Genomic DNA, 12,171 nt, shown 5'->3' with positions numbered 1-12,171 from the left:
GATTTTGTCATTTGGGAGTTGTAGTTGCTGGGATTTATAGTTCACCTACAATCAAGAGCATTCTGAAGCCCACCAACGACAGAACTGGGCCAAAGTTCCCAGACAGAACTTGCATGAGCAACAGAAAACACTTGGCGACCCCTCTGACACCCCCTTCGCGAGCCCCCCCCCCCCCCCCCCCCGTTGAAAAACGTCCTCCTGCTCTCCAAAGAGTGCTGGCGTTTCATCCAACTGCAAATCCCATGCTAGTCATAGCATTGACCCATGGCGGTGAAGCTGCCTGCACTGTCCACAGGGTAAGACGCCAGGGATCTTTTCCCCCTTGCTTCCCCAAGCCCCGCACTGGCCCAGCCCGGCTGTCTGTGGGGTCCCTTCCCTGCCAAGGCTCCACCCAGCGCCAGCCCCCAGCCAAGGGGAAGAAGGAGAAGCAGGCGGAGAGACCAGGCACAGCCACAGCTTCCCTGCAGGGAAGAAGACACGAGGGGAGAGAGCCCCGTCTACCCTCCCAGGGATTTGGGAAGAAGAGGCTGGCGCGCACCCAGAGCCTTCCTGCTTAGGCTGCTCTCCTCTCTCTCCTTCTTGCTCCAGCTCCCTTCTGACCACCGCTGTGGGTCTGCATCAGCCTGCTGCTCTTGGTCGCTTCTCTCTTTTGTCCAGGCTGACACAGGTAGGAGGCATTGGGGGTGGGGGGGAGGGGGGCTGAATGAGAAATAGGCATTGCTCATTCAATTCTTCCAACTGGCTGTTGCAAGTGTATCTGGATAGCAGAGTGTTGCAGAAGTTAGGTCCAAAGTTGACCATCCTGCAAAAAGAGGGCATCTGTCTATCACAGGCATGGGCAAACTTTGGCCCTCCGGGTGTTTGGGACTTCAACTCCCACAATTCCTAACAGCCGGTAGGCTGTTAGGAATTGTGGGAGTTGAAGTCCCAAACACCCGGAGGGCCAAAGTTTGCCCATGCCTGGGCTATCACCTAATCTATTATCTATCGATGGGCTCAAAGCCAACCTTTAAAACTCCAGCATATACACTGAGAACTGGGAAGCCTTGACTGCTCCAGCTGGAGGTCAGCTGTGACTAGCAGTGCTGTACAATTTGAAAAGGCACAATTGGAGGGTGAAAGAGAGAAACGTGCCAAGAGTAAGGTGCGTCAAGTCAACCCGGACCAGGACCGCCCTCATTGCGGGAGAATATGCAGATCAAGAATAGGGCTCCACAGTCACCTATGGACCCACCACCAGTACACTGATCTTGGAAGATTATCCTACTCGGACAATGAGGGATCGCCTAAGTAAGTAATTATCTATCCTTCTATGGAGACTTTAACAGAGGCTGTATGTCCATCTGTCGGGGGTTCTTTGAACTCGATTGTCCTGCTTCTTGGCAAGGGGTTGGGCTGGATGGCCCACAAGGTCTCTTCCAACTCTGTGATTCTATCTATCTATCAATCTACCTGTCATCTATCTATCTATCTATCTATCTCTACCTATCTATCATCTATCTACCTATCTGTTATCCAAAATAGTTACATAATAGATAGATTGATTTTGTAACATCCAACAGTTGAAGAAACCTTGGGTGCATCTACAGTTTGGAATATCTATCATCTATCTGCTTTATCTATCTATCAATATCTATTATCTATCAATATCTACCACCTGTCTATCTGTTATCTAACCCTATCACATATCTGTCATCTATTTGCTTTCAGTTCTTTAAGACACTCCTCATAGATCAAAGTCTGGAGACCATGTATTCCTGTGAGGAGCGTCTTAAAGAGCTGGCATATTTAGCCTGTAGAAGAGAAGGTTGAGAGGAACATGATAGCTATGTATTAATATGTGAGGGGAAGTGATAAGGAAGAGGGAACCAGTTTATTTTCTACAGCCTTTGAAACTAGGACTCAGAGCAATAGGTTCACATTAGAGGAAAGGTGATTTCACCTGAATATTTGGAAGAACTTCCTGACCATATGAGCCATTCAGCAGTGGAACTCTCTGCCTCTGAGTGTGGTGGAAGCTCTTTCCTTGGAAACTTTTACACAGAGGCTGGATGGCCATCTGTCAGGGATACTTTGATGGTGCTTTTCCTACATGGCATGGGGTTGGAGTAGATGGCCCATGTGGTCTCTTCCAACTCTATTATTCTATGATTCTATGATCTATCCTCTGGCTACTATTATCTATCTATATCTATCTATCATCTATCTGCCTATCATCTATCTATCTATCTATCTATCTATCTATCTATCTATCTATCTATCTATCTATCTATCTATCTATCCACCTATCATCTATCTGTCATCTAAGTAGGTAGGTAGAGATTGATTCTGTCTCTCTGCCTGCCTGCCTGCCTGCCTGCCTGCCTATCTATCTATCTATCTATCTATCTATCTATCTATCTATCTATCTATCTATCTATCTATCTATCTATCTATCTCTACCTATCATTTATCTGTCTGTCTGTCTATCTATCACATATCTATCACATATTTGTCATCTATTTGCTATCTATACAATCTGTCTACTTTTATCTATTTATATCCATCTACTATCTATCTGTCTACCTATCTACTGTCTGTTTATCTGTCTGTCATCTAACTCTATCTATCTATCTATCTATCTATCTATCTATCTATCTGTCAATCACATATCTATCACATAACTGTTCTCTACCTTCTGTCTATCTATCACCTGTCTACTACACTATGTAACAACATTTGAAAACAAATGTTCCTGGTTTGAAAGTATTACTTCCTGTTTCATTGTGTAGTACTCCAAAAACGTTGTTAAATTGTTTGAGCCTTGATGAGATATTAATTGAAAAACAATAGCAAAATGTGCTGCAGGATGTCCCACAAAAGTTTTTGCAGCTTAATAAACTTTTTCCATGTTTTTAAGACAGAACCAATTAGGAAATGAACATTATAACCCAGGAACAAAAATCTTGTTACATAATGCTTTTATCAGTCTATATCTTTCTACTATCTGTCTGTCTGTCTATTATGTAACCATCCACCTATCTACTGTACTATCTATCTTCCTATCATCTCTCTCTCTCTCTCTCTCTCTCTCTCTGTCTCTCACAGAAGACCCAATGCAGTTTATGGAAGCAAGGTGTCAAAGTAAGGAGTCTTTTCTCTCTCTGTTGTTCACCTCTCACTTTGATCTAGTTGTTACATATTTTGTGTACTGAATAGCCCAGTATTGCAGATTAGAATGGGCAAATCGAGCATCTTGCAAAACAAGGGCCTCAATCCCTTATCATCTATCTATCTACTAATCTATGTTCTATCTATCTATCTATCTATCTATCTATCTATCTACCAGTCCCCAAGTTATGAACAAGATAGGTTATGTAGGTTTGTTCTTAAGTTGAATTTGTATGTAAGTCAGAACAGGTACATTTTAAAATGCAACTCCAGTAATATATGTGTGTATGTGTGTATATATTTACGCACACACACACACACACACACACACACACATGGAAAGAGCTTTGGATAGTGTAGGGAAGGGTCAATACCCCAGTGGTGTTTATTTTGATGTTTTTACCCCTGTTCAAAAGATTTCACCTCGCTTTCTGTCCCTGTGATAATAACTCTTTCAGGGGTGAATTTGCCTTTCTAGGGGTAGATTTCTCTCACTTCCTGTGGTCTCATTGTGTTCTTTACTATGAATCATTTGTAAGTTGGATGTTTGTAACTTGGGGACTGCTTGGATTTGTCTGTCTGTCTGTCATCTGTCTGCCAGTCAATCAATCAATCATGCTGTGGTTCCTGCATGCCTTCATATTCATGTTCCTTCTTTTTGGGTGTTGGAGGCTTTCTTCCCACATTCTCTATCTCAATTGCAGTCCAATCCACATTTTTACTTGGCAGTCTATTACACTGAGCTTGGCAGGGTTTGCTCCTGAGTGATTGCCACCTTTGATGAGACTGTACTTCTAGGCTGGGGACTATCTTTGGGTGGGTGTGCTGAAAAGAATGTGTGACTTTTAGTCCTCCAGTGCTCCCAAGTATTGTTGCCAAGTACAGGAATGAGGGGAGGGACACTGTTCCTTTAAAACTCTGGAAGGCCTTTTTGGAAATGTGGACTCTTGGTCAGCATTGGGGAATTGCTGCCTCTTGCTAAGTCCTGTTAGAATGCCAACGCAATCCAAACTTCTGCCTATTCATTCACAGTTATTGTTTTCGATACTGATAACATGAAGTGCTGGAGAGAACTTTACTCAAGAAGGGGTTGTACAAATATTGAGTGTGGCTCTTGTATTTGATATTAGATGGTAGATACCGATTCCAAGCTGTAAAAAGTTCAGCAGTTCATCCATGGGATCCCTGGATGAAGTTGAAGGGCAGTATAGAAAGTTGGCTGATCCTTTTGTGAGACATTTGAATAAAAATAATTTTGGCATTGGCTCTGCTTGTAAAATGGGAACACTGTGTGTTACTGTATTATTGTTTTTTGAAGTGTCATGGCATGTTAATGCTATGTGATTTACTCCCTTTAGTGTGAGATAAACTGCTCAGTCCATGCGCCATTGGGACGCCAAATTCACACAGACAAGGGAGCACATGGTAATAGTGGTTGGAAATTTGAAATCCAAGTTTTTTGGTGACTACTTCACATGACAAGCCAGTTGTGTGTGGATACTTGCCATGTATATTTTGCTATGCCACTGAACATGATCCAAAACATGTGATTTATGGTGGCAAGTTTGCTGGATCTATGTGGTGTGTGGGTTATATGGATTGCCACATGGTGCAGGGTCATCGTGGTTTGGAGTGAAAGAGGCTAATAACTTTTTTCAGGCTAAAATGGTTTCATGTTTATGTTGCTGTGATCCCACTGGAAGATGTTCCAATGGAGAAGAATGTTTCCAAGATTCAAATTTAGCTGGCTCATTTCTTGCCATATGTTAATAAAGATTTGTCTTTTTTTAGATGTTTCTTAAATATATTAACTTGCGGGTTGGGGGCTTATAAAAACCTACATGGAGTTCTGGCTCTCTCACAATTAAAGAGACAATTGTGGGAAGTGACTGGATAATGGTAAGAAAAAGAGCACTAGTATTCACATTTGGGCATATCAGGTATATCAGGTTTGAAAAGAAGAGTTCTTCAGAAAGTCCTCACTTATGTGACAGATCAGGGACTGGACCACTGCCAGAAAATGGAATTGGTTGAAAAGTGGTCTGCTTTTTTTTAGCATGCAGGTACAAGATTAACCACAAGATGGCACTTTTTAAAGAGAAACTTTAAGTCGCTTCTGGTATGAAATAATTGGCCATCTGCAGTGACATTGCACATGGAATGTCCGGATGTTTTACCATCCTGTGGGAGGATTCTCTCATGTCCCTGCATGGAGAGCTGGAGCTGACAGATGGGAGCTCATCCCAACTTGTGGGTTCGAACCGCCAACCTTCAGATCAGCAGTTCAGCTGGCACAAGGATTAAACTTGAGCCACCGTGGCTTCTGCTCCAAACTGATGAGAGTTTAACTATTTCCATCTGATTGTGCTCAGGTTTGCACTACATGTGTTACATTTCAGGCTGGCATATTATTTGTTGGCATTTTCTTTCTTTGTCATTTCTCTTCTTTTTATGTTGAGTTCAAGCAAAATGTGTTTTTTTTTTCCTTTGGCCCTCTCAGCACGAGATGGTTCAGGTAGAAAGGGACCACAATGGGAATGCACTTATTTATTTATTTGTTTATTATTTACGACATTTATATCCCACCCTTCTCATCCTGACGGGGACTCAGGGCGTCTTACGTAATTGGCATTATTCCATGCCCAAACAATAACAATTAAAAGCAATTAAACAATAATTTTAAACAACATTAAAACAATATGTGTAAACATTAGATAATGATTGTGCATAGATCCAATGCCAGATAATAAAATAATCATTCATCAATCCAGGGTCAATTCCAACTGTACTGCAAAGATAATTATGCTGGGCCAAATGCTTGCTCTCAAAGCCAAGTTTTCACTTGTTTGCGAAATGACAGGAGGGAAGGGGCTGATCAAATCCCACTAGGGAGGGAGTTCCACAGCCAAAGGGGCCATCACTGAGAAGGCCGTCTCTTGTCCCCACCAGTCGTGCCTGCCCAGAAGGTATTAACCTCCATGATGGTTCATGGAGATGTGTTCAGACAGATAAGTTGGGCTGGGGCCGTTCAGGGCTATATAGGCCAAAGCTAGCACTTTGAATTGTGCTCAGTAGCAAACTGGCAGCCAGTGAATCTGGCTCAAGAGGGGGGTTGTGTGCTCTGTATATGTCGCTCCTGTTAGCAATCTGGCTGCACGACGTTGGACTAGTTGAAGCTTCCAAACCATCTTCAAAGGCAGCCCCAAATAGAGTGCATTGCAGTCATCTATATGAGATGTAACAGCATATGGACCATCATGGCCAAGTCTGACTTCCCAACTGCATCTCATGGTGCCAGAGCACAGCCTGTTCAGTGCCTTCCAAGTCGCCGAGTTTTCTGTGTGCCCAGGAGGGATATGAGATAAGCCTCCGCACAGGATTGCAAGACATCCAGGCGTCCCCTGGGCAACGTCTTTGTAAACGACCAATTCTCTCACTCCAGAAGCGGCCAGGAGATGATGATGATGCTGATGATGATGATATGGAATTCCAAAAAGTCACCAGTCATAAAGCTGTATGAATATGAATATGAATACGAATATATGTATGTTTGTGTGTGTACACAGCTTATTGCTCTAAAAAAGACTGGAATGGCACATTGCAGAAAAAGTAAGACTAGCAAGCTCTCCGCATCCAGGGATTCAGCCATCCATGGCTTGAAAATGCATTTTTAAAAACCCCAAACTAACCTTGATTTTGCCACTTTAAATAAGGGAGACCATTTTACTGTATCACTGTACATATTAAGACTTGAGCCTTCCTGTACTTTGGTATCTGCTGGAAACAAACCCTAGCACAGTGGTTCTCAACCTGGGGTCCCCAGATGTTTTTTTGCCTACAACTCCCAGAAATCCCAGCCAGTTGACCAGCTGTTAGGATTTCTGGGAGTTGGAGGCCAAAAACATCTGGGGACCCCAGGTTGAGAACCACTGCCCTAGCAAATATCAAGGGCTAATTGCATGTGTTTCATTTTCGCATTCTCTGTGCACTGGTTAACTTTGCTCTCATCAACACCTGCCATTCTTGGATGGCTACTTAGGTGATTACTCCATCTGGGCAGATATGAGCAACCATTTACAATTTTACGTCATCTTTGGAATGCTCCAGTGCATCGGGATTGACTTTAAGTGATGACTTATAACTGTCCCATACAAATTAAGCCTGAAGTAAAAGAAGAGGGCAAAGTCCCAACCTTAAAAAGGGCATTAGAGGGCAAAGTCCAAGACCTTTAAAATGAGAAGCCAGTCTTGTCTTACATAATACTGGAAGTTGTAGAGGACCTTTGTCAGTGACAAAGATCGTTGTTGTGTGTGTGAATGTATGTATATGTCTTGTATGAGTTCTTTTCCCTAAAAAAAGGCTGGAATTAGAGAAAGGTGGAAGTATGCTCCTCTTTCCCTTCATGTACACTCTGTACACTTTCTATAGAGTAGTGGTGGTGAACCTTTTAGAGATCAAGTGCTCAAACTGCAATCCAAAACCAGCGGATGAGTGAACGGGCAAGGTGGGAAGGCTTCTCTGTGTGCCATAGGCTCTCCACCACTGCTATATAGAGTCATCTTGTTCCAACACAAACAGAAGATGAATCATAATCCATACATGTGTTTTAAAACCTCAACATTGTAGGGTCTGGCCTTGTGTATCCTGTAGTACTAGCAGGCTATAAAAATGGTTGCAGTTTTCTAAAAGGCAATCCTGGAAGAGAAAAGCCGATCACTGGATTGCTGTGTTGGTTCAATAGTATATTTATGCACCATCTGGAAAATCCTCGATTGGGAGTTCCCTTGGCTCCTTAAGACTTGATGGGAAAGTATACTGAATCCTGGCAGACGTATATGCCGTTTCATAACTTCTAGAGTTGGACAGAGCAAGACACTCACCCATATAGCTTTGGGAGAGAAATTATATTGGCAAGGTCAGGACAAGATGACCTAATAGGACTTCTTTTAATGTTGTGTTCTGAGATCTTCAGTTGACAGATGTTTGAAAAGAAGAAACCAAATTCTCAGTAATGCTGTTTAATGAAAGTCCTCGTATTTTAGTTCAAGCACATTTCTATTGACTAGTGTTTTAAATCCAGTATGTACACACACAGTAATTGTACCTACTTTTGTTTCTCAAGATGTATATTGAGGTGCCAGTTTGAAGATCATTGTTGTCCCAGTAACACATTTTTTACTTAAATGTACATTTTTAAAGGTTTAAAATTATCGTTATTCTTGATATGTTATTCAATTAACAAAAAGCTATTTAGTTTAATGAATCCCCAGGTAGCACAGCGAGTTAAAGCACTGAGCTACTGAAATTGCTGATTGAAAAGTCGCAGGTTTGAATTCGGGGAGCAGCATGAGCTCCCGGTGTTAGCCCCAGCTTCTGTCAACCTAGCAGTTCAAAAACATGCAAATGTGAGTAGATCAATAGGTACCGCTCTAGCGGGAAGATAATGGCGCTCCATGCAGTGGCCACATGACAGCGCTGGCTCTTCAGCTTAGAAATGGAGATGAGCATCAACCCCCAGAGTCAGGCATGTTAATGTCAGGGGAAAACCTTTACCTTTACTATTTATTTTAATGTATTGTGTTAAGGCAGAAGTGGACAAATTCTATGTGGACAGGAGATTCCTTTCACATTGGACATGGGCTGCATGTTCAAGGGATGTGGCTTAAATGAAGTGGTAGAACTCCACAGCCCATTTGTTTGAACTGGCTGATTTGTGCTGATTGTAGCATTATAAAGTTTTGTGTTTGTACGTGCCTTCACATCACATTAAACCCTTGGGCTGGCAGGATTGAAGACCAACAGGTCAGAGGTTCAAGACCAGGGACAGCGTGGATGAGCTCCCTCTGTCAGCTCCAGCTCCAGTTTGTGGTTTGTGCCAGGATATTGGCTGATGGTTTGAGCCCTTTTAGCTTTTACAATAGGCCCCATAGTGGAGCAGCGGGTTAAACCACTGAGCTGCTGAACTTGTTGACTGAAAGGTTGCCAGTTTGAATCCAGGGAGCGGGGTGAGCTCCCGCTGTTAGACCTAGCTTCTGCCAACCTAGCAATTCGAAAACATGCAAGTGTGGGTATATCAATAGGTACCACTTCTGCGGTAAGGTAACAATGCTCCATGCAGTCATGCTGGCCACATGACCTTGTAGGTGTCTACGGACAACGCTGGCTCTTCAGCTTAGAAATAGAAATGAGCACCAACCCCAGAGTCGGACATGACTAGACTTAATGTCAAGGGGAAACCTTTACCTTTACTTTAGCTTTCACAATGAGATCTGGGGTCATTAGGCCACTCATAAAAGTAAAAGTAATATACCGTAATGCTGATGAGAAAATTCTAGGACGCATTCACATTACAGATTTATAATGCTATGTTTCACTTTAACCCCCATGGTTCCATGTTATGGAATCCTGGAGCTTGAAGTTTGGTCTGAAATACTAGAGAAGCTCTCTGGGAATTCTTTAAGCACAAAAGTGACACCAACATCACACTCACTCTTGTAAGGCCAATAAGGATAAGAGGTCACTCTCAGTTGTTTAACTGCTAAAAAAGAAAATCAAAATAACCCAGCAAGGGAGGGAATTATAGAAAATTATTTGAAAAGAAAAACAGTGTCTAAGCCTGACCAGTGACTATCTTTGATGGATCATGACCCCTTTTTCTGAGTTAAATGTGACCCCAAATTTTGCATTGGGATAGGACTGGAGGGAGGACTTCTCCTGGAGTGTGTGACTTGGCTCACCTGCATGAGTCTAAATGGTTTCCAGCTACCGGTATGCCTTGTAACTCACTTGTTCAGTTTTTGGGGTTGGTTGTAGCCAGGGTACTCTTACCACTCTCTGTTTGAGGCAGAGGGATGGCTATTACATCTTAAGCGCTATCTACAGTACATGTGTCACAAAAAATAATGATGATCTGGAGTAGAGTACTCTGGATCAGAACAACTGGAGTCTTCATGGCTAGCTGCTGAGTCAGCTTAGTGGCTGGTGGGCATCCACATTGTATGACACTGAGCACTGAGTTGATTAACAGTTGGATGCCATCAACATGTACTGCCTCCCTTACCATCCCCTTGTCATTCTGGGTTTAGCAGCAACTAGTTATGAAACAGGCAGTGGTCACCACTCATTACCCGTACTGTTGATTGCCAGAGCAACAAAGTGATGTAAAAGAAGGAAGTGGGGAAAAGAGGAATGCCTGGAGTTTGCCAGTAAGCCCAGAATGATATGGGAAAGGTAAACACCATCCCCTGTCTCTGGGTTGCCCAAGTCCAGGGAAAGGGAATGGTTGTATTAACTTGTTGTCCTCATGGACAACAAATTAAACATGACCCAACAATGTGATGCAGCGGCAAAAGAAGCAGATGGGATGTTGGCCTGCATCAATAGGAGTTTCGTGTCTAGATCCAGGGAAGTCATGCTACCCCTCAATTCTGCCTTGGTTAGACCACATCTGGAATACTGTGTCCAATTCTGGGCACCACAATTGAAGGGAGATGTTGACAAGCTGTCCAGAAGAGGGTGACTAAAACGATCAAGGGTCTGGAGAACAAGCCCTATGAGGAGCGGCTTAAAGAGCTGGGCATGTTTATCCTGAAGAAGAGAAGGCTGAGAAGAGACATGATAGCCATGTATAAATATGTGAGAGGAAGTCATAGGGAGGAAGGAGGGAGCTTGTTTTCTGCTGCCCTGGAGACTAGGACGCGGAACAATGGCTTCAAACTACAAGAAAGGAGATTCCACCTGTACATTAGGAAGAATTTCCTGTGAGAACTGTTCAGCAGTGGAACTCTCTGCCTCAGAGTGTGATGGAGGCTCCTTCTTTGAAGGCTTTTAAACAGAGGCCATATGGCTATGTGTTGGGGGTGCTTTGAATGCGATTTTCCTGCTTCTTAGCAGGGGGTTGGACTGGATGGCCGTCTTCCAACTCTATGATTCTATGATTCTAGGTGTGACTGCTTTCAAAAACGAAGGGGCACTGTTCCCCCTTCGTATATGGAACTGTTCCAATTGTTTGAGGAAGCTCTGGAGCATCCTGTGGATTTTTAAAATGTGGGACAAGGCTTCATTAAGTGGCCTTCTTGTGCATTTGGCAATTGGAGCCTGTGTGTAATGAGGATGCCACAGAATCCACCCACTACATGATGACCCCTGTATCAATTGAGGGTATGTCCCAGACTTCATTTACCTTTAGACGATGCCTCATAGTCCGAGGATGATTGTCTTCCAAGTGTAGTGTAGTGTCCCCAGACTTCATATGGATATGCAAAACCGCAGATAATCGTGAACCCTATTGAAATCAAGGCTTCTGGCCTGGGAATGCTATGGAGTTGCACCAGACAACCTAGAAAATATCTGGAGAGTTCACATTTTATCAGAAGTAGATAAATAAATTCATGGATACCAGATACAGGGGTTATACTGTGTTAATAATTCCATGATTTCTATCAAAATGTAGGAAGATTTACTATGATGTTTTAAAAGAAATATGGAAAGAGGGAAAAGAAATATAGAGTTGGCCAGATGGTATCTTCTCTTCTGCATACACAATTTCAAATTATACTACTTTTGTAGTATAAGATCAAAGATTTCTTGAAATGGATTTTTTTTGGCAGCATACAAGAAACATTCCAAAATGCTTCATGAATATTATAAAAACAAGTCATTGTTTTTGCAGAGTAAATGATGCATAAAAATAGATTAGTATCCTCTGACTAGGCATCTACATATATTATTGCCATGAAGAACATTTTTGGCTGTTACTCTTGATGTTGTAACTCCTCTGTTTTAGTATTTGAATTGTTTGTTGGTTAAAATGCTTGAGTTTTTAAAAACCTTTCCAGCATTAAAATTTTTGCCCAAGAGAAAGTTTGCATACTCTGTTTGAAAGGGAAAAGAATGTGATAGAACCCCAGTCTTTTTTTCAGGTTTTGTATTGGATCTATTATCACATGTTTTCCAAGGCAGAATTACAATTTTTTTGAAGTTCTTTCTAAATATAGTTAGATAGCAAGGTAATACCAGATA

At 42.4% G+C, this 12,171-nt stretch overlaps 1 protein-coding gene across 1 annotated transcript in view; it reads left to right on the top strand.

The window, feature by feature from the left end:
- Positions 1-413: 413 nt before the first annotated feature.
- The window catches only part of COL21A1 (collagen type XXI alpha 1 chain), a 111,852-nt gene continuing 100,094 nt past the window's right edge, over positions 414-12,171 (top strand). The window contains exon 1 of the mRNA XM_060788089.2: positions 414-667. The gene's annotated coding sequence lies outside the window, so the exon portion shown is untranslated. The remainder of the gene's footprint in view (positions 668-12,171) is intronic.

Source organism: Anolis sagrei, chromosome 1, assembly GCF_037176765.1.
Source record: "Anolis sagrei isolate rAnoSag1 chromosome 1, rAnoSag1.mat, whole genome shotgun sequence".
Classification (NCBI taxonomy): domain Eukaryota; kingdom Metazoa; phylum Chordata; class Lepidosauria; order Squamata; family Dactyloidae; genus Anolis; species Anolis sagrei.
Note: the sequence above shows the minus strand (reverse complement) of the source record. Positions and strands in the feature narration are given on the sequence as shown.